Raw genomic sequence first — 13,253 nt, 5'->3', positions numbered from 1 at the left:
TAGGTTAAGGATGATTTTTGGCTAATCACAATTCATGATTTCTGAAGCCTGTTTTATAATACAAGTAAAAAAATATCTGTTGCTCTATCCTCATAAAATATCCCTACACTCACTTGAATAGCACATAGTTCCTCTATGCAAAAGCAATTGAGTAAAAAAACACAAAAACAAATAATAAGGCTGTAGTACTGCCCTTCCTACCCCCACTACATGGTCTGCACAGCATCTGGATACATAAAACAACAGTCTTGCATAACAAGCCAGCTGGAAGACATCACTGATGAAGCCATTTCCTATTTTGGTATACCCTCTGTAAACCTCCGGAAGTCTTTGTTATTGTAGTTATTTTAACATTTCACAATCAGAAAAGACAGAGGATCTCTTGCTGTAAGTAACATTCAAATATGATTTTTGCATTACTTGCAAGTTTAAACAGTCTGACAGAAATGAAAACTATAATCCAGTATTACAAATACAATAATAACAGTAGTACAACTGCAGAAGTTTGTTGCTAGCATAAATGAAGCCAGTTAATCTAAAGTGTTTTCTAAATGTAATCAGGATGAAAACAAAACATGCTCTAGATGTAAGCTCTGTTTTGATAGTTCATTTCTAGCTGACTTAAGGTATGATGACCTTAAAGTGAATAACCTAAAAAAAGGATACATAATTTCTTTGTGAATGCATGTGAGTTTGTCGGTAAATGTGACATTTATGCATCATTTTGTAAGTATATTAGACTTGTTATAGTGTGTGTGTGTGTGTGTGTGTGTGTGTGTGTGTGTGTGTGTGTGTGTGTAAGAGTGAGAGATACAGAGAGCACACAATTGAAACCATACTGTTTACTGTTTCTGTGTAGAGCGTATGTGTATGTACACATTTAAGATGTGCCTCTTGAAAAATGTGTGTGATTTTGTTTAGTATCTTAATTCTTTGTTTCCATAATTACATATTTATGCCTGCTGAATGCAAATCTGCACGTACCATTTCTCATATATTCATGTTTCGCATAAATGCTCTTAACATTTGTGTTTATAGACTTGTATATTTATGCACCTTGTAACTACTTCCCTGGTCAGTCATACAAAAACATACATTGGATCAATGCATTTACTGGATAATTATCTAAATACATTCATTAATGGCAAAGTAAATGGAGTCATTGAATTACATTAATTTATTTGTTAAATGGGTAAGTAAGCTGTCCTATCATTGATCCTTAAAAGTGAAAGTAAATGCAATGTGTAGGTATATTTTTAGACTAACCAGTCAATCAGTGTGATTTTTGCAAACCAGAAGGAAGCCAGAATTCCCTGTGAAAACCCATTCAGGCACTGTGTAATTCCACACAGGCAGTAACTGATTAGGACTGCATCACAGAGCTTGATGGAGTTGTGAGGAAGAGACCTTAACTAATGATGCTACACAAGTTCTACCATCTAGATGTTTGAGAAACGTATGCCAGATTTTGTAAAGAGGCACTGTAATCATGAGTTACATTAAAATAGCAATGTCAAAATTAACTTTCCATTTCAATCAAAGTTATGCAATGTGATTATGACTTCTGAATAACTCAGTAGTATTACATTTATGTTCACCTCTACATAAGTTATGCAATGTGGTAACAAACTCCTGTAGCTTTCACAGTATTTTGTGAACGGAGATAAACTTTACCTCACTCTCATAAATCATTTGCTTTAATTAGCTTTTAAGTTAAGGAAAAAGCTTTATTTCTTTAGTTAATGAGTCAGTAAAACAAGCCTAATGGATTTTTTAGAAAGTTGCTTATATTGTAAAAGTGTGCCAATAATATGTATGCATATAGACACACACACACACACACACACACACACACACACACACACACACACACACACAAATGTTAGAGTCTCATTAGACACAGACGGGGAGAGTTTAAAAACAATCAAACAATTCCTTCAGGGTCTTTTATTAACTGATATATGGAGGTACACATTTGTTATTAGCTCCTGTTGCATTTGCTGCCATTGCTCTGTAGAGAGAGTGCTCAAATTCTCACTAACCCAATCCTACTGAATTACCCCTACCGGCATGTGACCGTAGTAAACTGCATAACCCTCCCAGAGCCCTAACTCTTATCCCAAAACTCCCATCTTGTTCCCTAATCTGAATCATCCAGTCCTAACACTAACCATGTCAAAATCATTAATGTAATTGAAGAACTTCCTATATATATATATATATATATATATATATATATAAAAATAACCATCACTTTGGGAGAGTTCAACGACTTATCAATAAACTGGAGCACCAGTACCTCAAATGTAGGATATATCCAAAAATTCTTAGATTTCATAAACAAAAGCTCCCTGGAACAGATTGTTAACAAACCCATAAGAGGGCATAATATTCATAACCTGAAACTTACAAATATATCTTTTTCATGTACTATTCCTCTGGTATCTCTCTACCCAGTTAAGCTGAATAATAAACTAGTGACCTTCACTATTATAGCGTCTAAACCTGAAGATAGAAATATCTTATAAATCAAGGATTTCAAATGTACAAATCTCATTAAATAATATGATGAAGTTTCTAGATTCACCTGTTTCAACATAACATCAGACATGGTCTCATCAGAAAGTTTCACAAAAAGAGTTCTATGCCCACTTAAATAAGCGTGTAGAACTGACAGCACCTACCAGATCTAAACAGAAATGGAAGTTTAAAAGCCAACTGCCCCAGTGGTCCACCAGCATAAATAAATGCAACAATAAAAGAAAGAAAAAAATTCCTTAAAGTATAAAGCAGATCTAAGGACCCTCAAATCAAGAATAACAAAAAAAGTAATTAAAACCTTAAAAAAATATTAGGAACATAAAGTCAGTTCACAAACTGAAATTAACATTTGAAGCAAAAGACAACTTCAAATCTCTCTTTATGTTAGAAAACTTAGAAATAACACCCAGCATGGCTCAGAATTTAATCAAGATGTCATTAATACAGACATTGCCAACATACTAGCTAACAAATTTAGTGGCAACTGCACCCAGAAATGACTGTTGAAAGCCCATTTATCCCTAAAGTCTTCAGACCCTTTTCAGACTCTCAACCAATTGGGGACAAATTTCAACAGAATCAGGGACAAGTCAAGAAAAAATCAGGGACAATCAGGGACACTTTTAAAATATTAGTGCTATTAACTTGAAACATTGACAGAATCAGAGCATATGAATTAATACACATTTTCTGAGGTAAAAGAAGTTTATAACTCTTAATTATTGTCATTATTCATTAAGTGTAATTCACCCTTTCCAAAAAGTCACTAGTTTTAGGAGGGATTAAGAGGGACAGAGTTAAAATTTAAGTCAAAATCAGGGATGTCCCTGAAAATCAGGGACAGTTCAGAGGTATTCTCCATCATCACCAAATATCATATAGTAAAGGTGCTGTCAGATAATTTATTTATTTTATTTATTTTACATTTGTTGACCGGGCTAGTCTAACTGGATATATGTCCATTTTCAGTAGAGGCCCAGGGAGAAAAGCTCCTGCAAGTTACAAAGACAAGTATACAATATAACAGTAGACAAGTTTACAGAAAAATCGTTAGATACAATAAAAAAATGACATGAAATAAAAACAATAACAATTTTAGTAGGACAAAAAGAAGACTTTTTTTTGTTAAGAGGTTAGAAGATAGGGAAAGAGCAATAGTTATCAGATGAGAGTAGAAGTTCACATTTTATCAGGGAAGTATACACTATAGTAGCATGAGCAATAGGAACCAAGTTTAGTTATGAAATTTTTGTATATTGGGTATAATCAGTCAGGGTTGGAGCAAGGACAAAGCCAATGATTCTTTAGATATTCTTTAAGATGCTTTTTGAATAGATGTGTGGAGGCAAGTGAAGACAATTCAGTTGGAAGTTGATTCCAGATTTTACCTACTGTGTTAGAAAATAGTGAGTCCCCTGCTTTGTTGTTTGATTTGACATTAGAAACTAGAGGTTTGCTAGCTGAGCGAAGTATAGGGAGATTTTTGTAGGGGGCGATTAGATTAGTGAGGATTGGTGTATTATTGGGGTGATAGAGGATTTTTTGGGTTATCACAAGTTGTTGATAGAGTAGCTTATTATGCAGTTCAAGCCATCCCAATTGTTTGAGGTTATGACAGTGGTGAGTTCTATAGGGGGAACAGGTAGCAAATCTAGCTATGTTATTATGACAGGTGGAAAGTTTATTAATGTTATTTCTAGATAGATTAGTATAAATTGCAGAAGCATAGAAGAGGGTAGAGGAAAGGTGGGTCTGCGCAAGAGTAATTCTGGCTGGAGGGGTAGGAAGGGGGCTGATTCTATAGAGAGCCTATTTTTGTTGACAGTTTTTATTGTTGAATTAATGTGTTCATCGGCTAAGGGAGTTGTCAATTGTAACTCCCATTAAGTGGGTAGAGGTATCAGGGACTATATTAGTGCCATTGCTAGAGGTTACTATGAAGTTAGGGATAGATGACTTAGGAGTAGGAGCAAAGAGTAGTAGTTTTGTTTTTGGGGTTCAGAAGGAGGCAGTGTTGCATGAACCATTTTCAACAGTGTTTAATACTGATTGGGTTTGGAGTTGAAGAGAGTTTATGGATTTGGCAGAACAAATTAATGTTGAGTCATCTGCATATTGGATGCAAGTGGCTTGTGGAATATTGGTATGTAGATTGTTAATAAATAATGAGAAGAGAAGAGGACCTAAAATTGAGCCTTGAGGTACACCAATTTTCACTGGGAGGGAAGAAGAAAGGGTATTATTCCAAAGGACAGCCTGCTGTCTGTTTTCAAGATAGGATTTAAACCAAAGAAGTGATTGTGAGTCAAGTGATTGGGCTTTTAGGATTTCAATGAGTAAGTTGTGATTCACCATGTTGAAGGCCTTTGAGAGGTCTATAAATAGGGAGAAGAGAAAGTATTGTTGTTGCGATTTTCATGAATAGAGTTGTCGAAGGATAGTAGAGCAGTAGTAGTGCTGTGGAATGGTCTAAAGCCATGTTGGCAATTGGCAAGCAGATTATTGTGGATAAGGTGGTCAAGTAGCTGTCTATGTATGCATTTCTCCATTATTTTAGCAATGGGTGAGAGTAAGGCTATAGGCCTAAAATTTGAAAGCTCAGTAGATGTGCCACCTTTGTGTAGGGTGATGATGTGTGAAACTTTCCATATGGATGGGATTTTGCTTTCAGAGAAAGTTCTATTTATAAGTATGGAGATGGGGTAGGCAATGGCTTTAGCTGCTATTTGTAGGTATTCTGCTGGAAGGCAATCAGCAGAAGGGATGCAGGGTTTGAGTTTTTGAAGGAATTTAGAAATGAGGGATGTAGGAACAGGTTGTAAATGAAAAATAGGAGTTGTAGGATTAGGGGTGTTTAGAGGCAATGTGATGCTTGGTGGTATAGAATTTGCAAGGTTTAGAATGGCTTCAGTAAAATAGTTATTGAAAGCATCTGGAATCTGGTTGGAGTTATTTTGGAATCCAGAAGGTGAAGGAGTTTTAGAGTGTCCTCGTTTTGAAGTAGTTTGTTAATGCCTGACCAGAATTTTTGAGTTGTGCTTTGGGATTGAAGGAGTTTAGAGTAGTAGTCTTTTTTATCTCTGAGAATGTCTTTCTTGGTGGCATTTCTTAATTGTTTGAAATAAAGGTGATCTGATGGACTTTTAGAAGCTCTCCATTTGTTCCAAATTTTATTTCTGAGGTGGCTCTTTTGCCTAGTTTCCTTTAGCCAGGGGCAATTTTGGTCCTTAGGCGGGAGGATCTAATTGGGGCATGGGAGTTTAAGATTTGTAGGAATTTTGTATTGAAAAAGGTTACTGCTTCATCTAGTTGGAGGTTTAGCATAGGAGACCAATCACATGCTTTGAGTTCATTTTGGAAGGCTCGAGGATTGAAGAATTTTTGGGTTATAATATTATGAAAATTAGGACAATGGGTTTTCTGCCTAATAACATAGGTTATCATGTGGTCACTAATATCGTCTGGAAGGATTCCTGGTTTATAGGTAGTAAGATAGCTATTGAGAAGGATCCAGTCTAAGGTGGTAGCTTTATTACTTGGTTTATGGATACTGGTAGGAGTGGTAATTATTTGAGAAAAACCATGTAGATTTATGTGATTGGTAGGATTGTGTAAAGAGCAAGTTATCCAGTCTATATTAAAGTCTCCTAGAATAATGGTTTCTTGAGGCAGGTGTGAGGAGAGGTGATAGAGTATGTTTTCAAGTGTATTTATATTATTTCCTGGAGGAAGATATATACAAATAACATAGATGGATTTGGAATTGTTAACTACTAGCTTGGCAGTTAGGATTTCTGCATTGTTAGTTGGTGGTAGGTGCATGTCAAAGGTACTAACTTGAGTCCTGATTTGTACAAAATGGCTACTCCTTTTGGTTTTATGGTCGCTTAGGATATTGAACCCTAGAGGAATAATAACCTGGTCAAGGGTAGTGGGTTAGTTTTTGTCTCTGTTATGCAGAGAATGTCAAAGGAATAAACTTGTAAGAGTGCATGAAGGTAGGTAGTTTTGTTGTTAATGCTACGGATGTTAAGGTGTGCTATCAGGAGGGAGTTAGATGGTCTATTTATAGTGGTGTGATTAGGTGTTGTTGAGTTATTTGGGAGATTGCGTATATGAGTATTGGGAGCGGGGTTAGGATGAATATTGCCAGCTAATAGAGGGTGTTGCTTCCTCCATGGGACCTGATAATATGCCAGGCTGTTTAATAAACAATACTACACAAGCCCTGGTAGAGCCGGTACTTAAACTATGTAGCCTGAGTTTATCCACTGGTTTAGTCCCTGAAGTTTGGCACATAGCAGTGGTGCTGCCAGTCTGAAAGGAAGGTCCTATTAGTGACCCCAGGCATTACAGGACAGTCAGCCTAATGAATCTCATATGCAAAGCCATGGGGCATATTATAACTGACCTGATTAACTATGACATTAAAATATTATCAGGCTAGATCAGTAGCAGTTTGGCTTTGTTAAGGGTACTGTCTCATGAATCTGCTTAATGTCTTTGAAAGAATAATGCAAGCTGTTGACGACAGTTATGCTGTACACATGGCATACCTTGACCTGGCCAAGGCCTTTGACACTATAGCACATGCTAGAATAGTTAGTAAGACATATGTATTACAGACAGATTTATTTACTGTTTATTTGTTGACATTTGATTACCAGGAAAATCTGATTGGGTAGAAGCCCATTTTCAGTGGAGGCCTGGGGAGAAAAGCTCCAAATTATAACAAAACATTTTAAGAACAATAATTTTACGATCTTTAAAACTAAAACAAAAATATCTGCAGTTTAAATTATTATAGCAAATTAGTCATAATATAAAAACATTGGTTAAGAATTGATACAAGGTATATGACAATTATTTAATATTTAGAGAAATTTTAGACAGTTTGTAGAGAAATTAAAGGTAAGTTAGCCTAATGCAAATAGGAATTGTGATAAGAAATGAGGAAAAACAGGCTTATGGTATATTTAGAGAGAAAGTCAGGATAGAGAACTGGGTAACAATAAAGAAGTAAGTGAAGAAGGGAGAGTAAGGCGGTATAATAAATGAAAATGTATCCCTCTGCAATTAGATGGATAGGAAATTGACTAAAGGATAGAGCCCATATGGTACATGTAGCAAGTACCTTATTAATAAGTATAAAGGTAACTAGTGGTGTTCCACAGGCTTCTGTGCTGAGATCCCTATTTTTAGCAGTTACTTTTTTAACCTCCAGAGAACAAACCAAGACCTCTGGCTAACCAAGTTTGCAGATGACTGCAAACTGGGAATCATAGCCAAGTTACCCTCTGACACCCAAACCCTACAACAAGAACTTGCATTGTAAACACCTGGTGTACTAACAGTGGGTTTAAACTAAGTAATAAAAAGTATAAGATAGTTACTTTTTGCAAACCATCCTTCTCCCCAACAAAAGACAGAAAGACTGCCACACTCCAAAATGAGAATGCCATTAGAGACATTGGTACTTGGGTTGATAATTCCTCCTGCTTTGATAATTTAACAAAAGTAGTCAGAAAGTCCTTCTACCTAGAGCAGCTGATTGTCAAGAATTCCTTCCAGATCTAAAAGATGTCATTCTCAAATTATATACAGCATTGATTAGACCAGTTGTTGAATACAATGCCCCCTCTGGGATGTACATCACTAGATATATCAAACAACTAGAAAGACCCCAAATGTTTCTAACTAAGATGATTGCTGGTTAAAAAAGCAAACAAACAAATAAACATAAGCTACCAGAAAAAAAACTGAAGAACTGACCTTCTTCTCTTATATACTCCTGATGGCAAGAGCAATGCCTTGCCTTCTGAGCCATTAGGGACCCAGTAGTCCAAGATCTTATGTAACTCCACAAACTGAATGGCCCAACAAATGCCAGAACAAAGTATCTAAATCTTCACCAGCAGATTAACAAAAGAAGGCAAAGAGATAGATTCACTACACAACTGTCAAATAGAGTCCCACTGCAAATTAAACAGTGTGCTACATTATCTTCCATCCAGTGAGAACTGGACAGTTGAATAGATATTCATAAATTCACCCCAGCTTTACTCATCTGACCCTCCTCGAGAGAGGATGTTCAAACTGAGTGTGGGTATTGGCAAGGCATAAATTATAACCAAGCTCAATTCCCTTGCATTTTCTATGATCTTATGACCCTATTAACCTTAAAATGCTCTTTCCCATCCATCTCTCTGAACCTTAATTTCCATTGCTCCCTAACCTTAAAATTCACCTCCACCTCCCTAAACCTGAATTCCTCGCTCTCTTCTAATTCTAAAACTCCTCTCTAGACTTAAATTCCCCAGTCTCTCTTTAAACTTCCCTCACTCTCCTGAAATCTAAAGTACTTGATCACTCTCTAAACCTAAAATCCCCCTCCTGCGATCTAAAGTCCCAAATTATTCCATAAACCTAAAACTCCACCTCCCCCCTTCAAAACCTTAAATTCTGCAAGTGCTCCTAAAACTTAACACTCCCCTTCTGCTCCCTAGATCTAATGTCTGCAATCGCTCTCTAATCATAAACTCTCCTCTCATTCCCTAAATGTAAATTCTTCTCCTGCTCCCTAAATCTAAAGTCCCCTCCTGATCACTACCTAGAAACCTATCTAAACTTCCACCCACTCTTCAGCTGCCTCCCTATAGCTGCCACATTACTTGACTGTGGCAGGTAACAGTGGCAGCCAGTTACCTGACTCTTACTCAAGTAAGTGTTTGGGTAATGTGTGGCAGCCTTACTCTCTAGATATGACTGCCACACCTTGCTTGAACCAATATTCAAGTTTGAGCATGAGTGGCAGCCCATTCAGCTGCAAGACTCTGCTCTTTTGAGCAGCTGGGACTGAAGCACTTAAAGCAGTCCAGTCTCATCCTGTTGGACTTTAAGTATGAAAAGCATGCTAGACTCGGTTTTCTTATTTCTATTAGCCTCCTGTTATTATAATGTGAACATTTTTCTTGTTGTTTTGCAGACCATTCACCTCTTCTGTTAAATTGGTGGACAAATTTAACACAAAGAAGAACTTGTTTTCTGAACATTGACATTTGCCCTAAATATAGAGAAGAAATCATTGCTGCAATTAATTGGTTTTTGGTTTCATAACACTGAAGAGGCAAATCCTTTCACTGTAAAGTGGGCTTTCTTCCTGTTAAAGCAGGAGTTTTGTATCAATATACTGTAAAAGAGATGCTAACTAAAAATCAGTTATTACATAAATTATTTGATCAATTGGAGTTAGTAAAACAGCTTTTTGAATTTAACTACAGATCCTGACCGTTATGGACATAGCTGTCCTCTAGTTTACTGCACCTCTTGTATGCTTCCTTTCAGCTTCCTTTTTCATATACAATGCCCCAGCTAAACTCAACATCCGTTTTGTTCCCAACCCAATGAATATGGGCTCTGAATCTACTAAAGTGCATCTGAACACAGTTTGCACCCAGTTTCATGGCCAGTTCCTGACATGAAATTAAATTGTATGTTTTAATTTAAGATACTTTCTAAAAGACTAGTTTTTCTGAAAAGAGTGTTTGGTATACTAATTTTATGCACTTGCCAAAATCTGTCTTTTACATTAAGATTACATATAAGTTTGGTTTCTCATGTATAGTAGTGGATGTAGCATTCTAGGGGGACTAGGCTCCATCAGGTCCCTCCACACTTCCCCATTACTCTTTCTTTAACAATAAATAAACAGACTACTTTTGTCAACCACCACCACCACCATCCATTACCATCCTATCAAGAACCTCACTCTTCTACTGCTGTTAAAGCAAATGAATAAGCCTCCTTACTCTGAGACTCACCAGCAGAAAAATAAATCCCCAGGCTTCTATCACCTCTGCCTTTTATACCCTGTTTACCCTATTAGATACCTGTTCTGAAGTAGCATTATATCTGCTCTCTAGCACTGACTGCAGTTGTATTAGCAAATCAGGCACACCATGCCGACAGTTTTCTCTACTCTATAGACACTTTTTTCTTTTACTTATCTCTGCTCTGACACTTAACTGCACTATTACCAGCTGCAATCTCTTACCTTTCTCTACTGTTTCAGATTTCACACAGCCCCACCAAGGGCTTACAGATTTTTTTGCACTGGTTTCACTACAGCTGTTTAACTCCTACTGAGCAGGTATATCCCACTCCATTCACCCTTCCTACAATCAGACTCACTATGCTTCCCTACCCAACCGCCAATTTCCACACAGTCTCACCTAGACTACACTTACACTAAGGAAGCCCGCACATTAATCACCTCTATACCAATCTGCTCATTGCTGCTTATCTCACTTCCACATGCCTCCTTGCACATTAACCACACCTCTCTCAAACTCCCTGCTCTACCGAAGCCAATTTTCAACATCATGCTAATCCACCAAACATTTACCATATTCCTCCTAACCCTGTTTACATATAGTACATCCTACCATCCTGAACTACACCCCTCCATCTCTGTGAAACCCAGCTCAAGACAGTTACCCTTAAACTCAGCTCACTCGTATCATCCAAATCCTTCATCAAATACACACATATCAAAGAAACATACCAACCCAGCATATGGAACCTCAAGGTCAAAAACAAAACAGAAAGTGATCTTACCACAACCACTCCTCCATCACTCGTGCCTTTGGAGGAGGCATCCACCATAAAACTAGATACCCTCACCAAACCAGGCACCAAGACATCACTACTACCCCACCCACCCTACACCAACCTCCTTCCAATAAACTTAACAGCAACACACTTCTCATGGATCTTAATCTCAGAATATTCTACAACAAGATACCTGGCCTACACACACCCTTGACATACTTATTGGTACTGAAACCTGGCCAAACCCTAACACCAAAGATGAAGAAATCCTTCCACTAGAGCATAATATGTTAAGAAATGACAGCCAACATAAATAAAGCTGGAGGAGTAGCCATCAGCTACAATAACAATCTGAGCCTCATCAACTACTTTCATCCACTCCCCATTTTCAACAACACTGAAATAATTATCTCACTTCTTCACCCAATGTAAACACAAGAACATATGCATAATAGGCATATATATAGAAATGGATAAATATTTATATATATTCCTCGTGGTAACAATGACCCAATCATCATAGAGCACTTCCTAGACTGGACCTCTCACAATATAAAACATGAAATCATCATACTAGGTAACTTCAACATAGACTATTCACTTATTAACACTAACTCTCCACCTCTATCAATTAACCTCTTTGGTTTCATCCACCTATCATCTCCCAAACCAGACATGATAAACAGTAGCAAGCACTTAGTCTTAGACTGGATTCTAGCAACCTCCCCACCAAAATCTACACTGCTGGTTGTATTGTTGACACCATCAGTGACCACCTCCCCACCTTCACTGTAAGGCAGACTAACCACAACCCTAAGCACATAGTCTTTAAACAAGTATGTAAACTCAACTCATTCAACAAAGAAATCTTCCTAGACTACCTCAACTGATACAACTGGAATGCTGTAAAAAAGTGTAAGTTGTTAGTCATTTCAATCAAATATTAAATGCCATCCTCAATGAACTAGCCCTGTTAGGAATAAAAGGCTAAAAGGCAACCCTGCATACTGGCTCACAAAAGATACCATCTAACATGGATCAAATATAAAACAACAAAAATGGCAAACTTTCAGGAAACTTAGAAATTACAATAAGGAAAAAATCAAATCTGATAAAGCTAATCACTTTCAAATCCCAAACAATTCTGGTAACCCTAAAGAATCTTCTTTACCTGTGTCAATCTACCACCCCTCCACCTTCCATCAGTAACAACACTGACCCCTTTGTCACCCAATTCAATGCCTATTCTACTTAACCAGTCCTCTTTCTACTCCAAAAAAAATAATCATCCTCTACCCTCACCATACCTACCTCACTCTCATAACACCTCTCCTTCCTCACTTCAACTAATATCAGCATGTGCTATCAACAAACTTCTCCCAAAACGTAAAATCTCAGTTGCTGCAGCTGATAATTTACTACCAGAATATCTCAAACTAGCAGCAGATACCTTTGCATATCCAGTTTCTGTACTAATAAATAGATTTATTACAGAATGCTGGATCCCTCCCATCTGAAAAAATCCCAGACAATCCCTCTACACAAATGCAGAACTAACATAGACCTATCCAACTACAATTGCTATTTTACCTCACCAAAATACTAGAAAATTGTATACATTCACAGCTCCTAATGTATCTCCCCACCAATGACCTCTTCTCCACACAACACGGTTTCCAACCACACCACAGTACAACTACTGCCCTACTCAATTTCACTGAAAGTAAATTCTAAATGAAACAACAGCTACCTAGTATCCCCCTTTTCCTTGACATGTCAAAAGCATTTGAACCAAATCTCACCAAGTTTTACTAGAAGAACTGTCTTCACTCTCTCCCCCTCATCCAGCCATTTCCTGGTTCCTCAGTTATCTCGTCAACAAACTACAAGCTATTAAATGGAAAGTGGAACTTTCTTCTTTCCTAACTGTCTCTATAGGTGTTCCTTAGGGCTCCATTCTGGGCCCATTTCTTTTCAACAGCTTCATTAACAACCTTTACAAAGCCAGCAAACATGCATATTTAGTCCAATATACCAACTATGAAGGTACCCTCATATGCTCAGCTCTATGCCTCCTGCAACTTTAACAAATGACATAGGAG

At 37.3% G+C, this 13,253-nt stretch overlaps 1 protein-coding gene across 1 annotated transcript in view; it reads left to right on the top strand.

The window, feature by feature from the left end:
- Positions 1-279: 279 nt before the first annotated feature.
- LOC122793582 (plexin-B2-like) overlaps positions 280-13,253 on the top strand; it is a 245,960-nt gene continuing 232,986 nt past the window's right edge. Inside the window, exon 1 of the mRNA XM_044061751.1 lies at positions 280-387. The gene's annotated coding sequence lies outside the window, so the exon portion shown is untranslated. The remainder of the gene's footprint in view (positions 388-13,253) is intronic.

Source organism: Protopterus annectens, chromosome 2.part0 (assembly GCF_019279795.1).
Source record: "Protopterus annectens isolate FY-2018-M chromosome 2.part0, PAN1.0, whole genome shotgun sequence".
Lineage (NCBI taxonomy): Eukaryota > Metazoa > Chordata > Ceratodontiformes > Protopteridae > Protopterus > Protopterus annectens.
The sequence above is the reverse complement of the archived record's forward strand: the minus strand, read 5'-3'. Positions and strand labels throughout refer to the sequence as shown.